This window comes from Rhinopithecus roxellana, chromosome 1 (genome assembly GCF_007565055.1).
Source record: "Rhinopithecus roxellana isolate Shanxi Qingling chromosome 1, ASM756505v1, whole genome shotgun sequence".
NCBI lineage: Eukaryota > Metazoa > Chordata > Mammalia > Primates > Cercopithecidae > Rhinopithecus > Rhinopithecus roxellana.
This window is the reverse complement of record NC_044549.1, coordinates 11,578,952-11,582,506: the sequence shown is the minus strand read 5'-3', so window position 1 is coordinate 11,582,506 and position 3,555 is coordinate 11,578,952.

The window sequence follows — 3,555 nt, the reverse complement described above, 5'->3', positions numbered from 1 at the left end:
GGCGAGGCGGGCGCTTGTAGTCCCAGCTACTCGGGAGGCTGAGGCAGGAGAATGACGTAAACCCGGGAGGCGGAGCTTGCAGTGAGCTGAGATCCGGCCACTGCACTCCAGCCTGGGCGACAGGGCGAGACTCCGTCTCAAAAAAAAAAAAAAAGATTCAGCACTGTACTTTATAGCACATGCTGTTTTCAACATGTTACTTCCACCAGAAATCACTGCTTGCTTTCAATAAACCTGCCCCAAACAATAAATCAAACAAGAAAGGAATTAAACCTAAGCATAATACAGAAGATAGTACTTTCTAAAATCAACTAAGAATTATGTTTCTGACATACTCTTTGATAGAGGCAAATAACAAATTTTAAAATAAACTAAGAGGATAAAAAAGGAATTGGCATTACATTTGTGACAAAGCTTGAAAAACCGAAATACCTTTACAAGATAGAATCTTTGGTAAACTGATCGGATGAGATAACTGATAACATTATCTTTATTTTAATACACTATAGTGTACTGAAGTGAAAGACCAAACCCATTCTGAAAATGTAGTTGGCATTTTGATTTGAAATTGAAATTATATGCAGCCTTTTGTTCATGAACATTAAAGAGAGGGCAGGGATATCCCAGAAAATACTGCTCTATGTGAGGTTTGGGGAATCATAAATTCTGGTTTCAACTCTGCTATTAAGCTTTTAGATGGCATTATACCTTAGTCCCACCATCTGTACAGTATGAATAATCATATTTTGTTAACTCACAGGTGTGTTGTAAAGGATAGAGAATAAAAAGTAACTCTGAACATGCAAGCATTCTCTGAGCCAAGACAGTAAGGAAAACAAATGGTTAAGAGATACAAAAAACGGATTGAACTTTATAATGAAACTCTGTGAAGCATTTAACCTGAAAAGAGAAACACTTTCTAACACTATTTAATTACCAAAGTTTTCATATGATTTAACTTTATCCACATTCCAAAACCTATGAGGAACCACAAAGGAGAAAAACACATTCTGCCCTTATGGAGAGTTTCAGTATCCGTTACACGAGGGACCAGGTAATGCTAGATTATCTCTGTAAGTTTATGCAGTATTTATTATTGAATTACACCTTTAATTAAAAGATTGAGCACTGCACTGTATATCTGAAGAGGAGAGACTAGGGCGACTGTAGGCACTTTGAGGAACTCCTCTTTTTCTCTAGATACTGACATTTATTAGCAGGACCCAGATAAAATGCCCAGCAAATCTTTGTGTCACTTCCTTGTAAATGTCCGATTCCAAGGTTAGCAAATCTGTGTTCTTAATTTGGGTCAAATGTCTACCCCTGTGATTCAGGTACACTCAGAATACAGAGCACTGAGTACAGATGTAGCCACTAAGTAATGGGCTATATCCAGTTGTGAAAGAAATTATTGTGAATCAAGAAATCACCTCTGTCCGTGGTTTCTAAAAGTATGTTACTAAATGTTTTTTTGCATACAGGAGAAAGATAACATGCTCACTTTCTTGTCTCTATGCTTGAGAGAATATTTCTTACTCTGTATTACCTGATAAATGCCTTTTTGTCTTAACCCCTTTACCATGCCTTAAAGAAAATCAGTTTGAAAATAGAGAGTTTCCAAATATATTTATTTCTTTGTATGATTTTCTGGTAAGAATTTTCTTTCAATATACCACCTTCTTTTAACAACCTCTCTGAGTTTCTTCCTTTTGTAAAATTTGAGCCTATTACAAGAAAAATAAACAACACAAATAAGTAAGTTAAACCACCCTGATTTAGTGTTGGGAAAGTCAGAAGGAAACAGAATTTCAGGGATGAGTAGTCAAAACTGTTAAATGTTATACAGAGTGTATAAAAAATATGAAATGGAGAAAAAGACATTTTATTTTGTGATTATAACTGATGACCTTCAGAAATGCAGCTTCATTAATATAAGGACAGAAAGCCAAAATGCATTGAGTTAAGGACCAACTGATGGTGGGAAAGGAAGTGGAGGCATCAAGGATAGAATACATTTCAAAAGTTTCAGAGTAAAATGAAAGGAAGTAGGTAGTTTCCAAGACACTTGAAATGAAATATAACCTCACCATTGTGCCTTATGATGTCTGGCTGTGTATATAGCTCCAGCAGCTCTCTTTTAATTAGTAGATTGAAACACACATAGCTCATGGAGAAAGGTAAGAAACTGTATTAGGTTTTATTCACGGCTCCCTTTAGTCCATACTCTACCAGCCTTCGCTGAGTACCCAGAAGTGCCTTTACCTTTTATCATTCACAGATTTTTCTCTCTTTCATCTTTCTTCTCATTCTTCTCACCCTCAAAGGAACAAAGTCAATAGAGTATTTTGCAGTCAAGGCAACTAATTCTCTTGTTTTAAAGTTTCATCGTGTCCTCAGTTTAGAATAGTTTAGAACATCTGTATTCTTTTGAGTGTAACATCAAAAAGACAAACAATTCTCTACTAATATTGATTATCTTAAAGGAAGGGAACAGAAGGAACAGAAAACTTATGTTGCCGCCTGTGTATACTTACAACAAGATGAAAGCTCTCAGGGGAAAGATAGTAGCACCATTATTTATTAAACTGATCTGGAAACTACCTACATCAGTCACCTGGGCTGTTATCTATGTCCACAGATTTGCCAGTCCAAGATCAAAAGAAAGAGTTTATCCCTGGAAAGGAAAAAGAATAACTTTGCCATTGAGATGTAAGCAAAAGAACAAAGACTGGATGAGATGTGAGAACATAAGCAGCTTACATATAACACCTCTATTCTCTATGTAACGTAGAAAGGGAAGTCATTGAGTGAGAAAGAAGTAAATGGGTGAAATTGTCAGTTGAGAAAAAAGAAAAGAATTTTTAGAATAGTCATTGTTCTGTATATTCTAGGAATCAACAATATTTTGTTGTTTATAAGGCACATTTTTTTTCTAACGTTTTAATAGCTGAGGGCAACTTACAATCACTGCTGGCTAAATCTTGATGGAATTGTTATTTCCAGCCCATGTGGGAACTCCATTATAGCTATTCATATTGTCACTTAAGTTGAGTTATGTGGATTGCTAAAAATGTCATCAAAAAGATTACTCTGTGATTTGGCATTAAAACAATACGTTGTTGTGTACTTGGAAGGGCATGAAAACAGAGCAGTGGGGCATAGATTTGACATTAACGAAGCAAATATTCATTAGCGGAGGAATGAACACAAATCCATAATTTCTTATAAAGAATAACCAAAGCTTTAATGGGATCCACACATATGAGATAGTCACATATTGATTACTGAGATGTTTGTAAAAAGATTAGCTATCATATAAAAGGCAATGCAACCCAAAGTAAGGGAAATTGCTGTGTATCTCAGAGTAAATTGATGAAATATCAAAACAAATGAGAAGTTTGTGTGACTAATTCAATTATAGCACAGGAATATCTTTGAGGTGTTTGATAGCAGCTTGTCAGAAATTTTCAGCTAATTGAGTAGTAGCATTTTTACTTTGAGCAACATGTGATTCAACTGAGGAAAACCATAAACATAAGTGTAGTCAAATAGGAT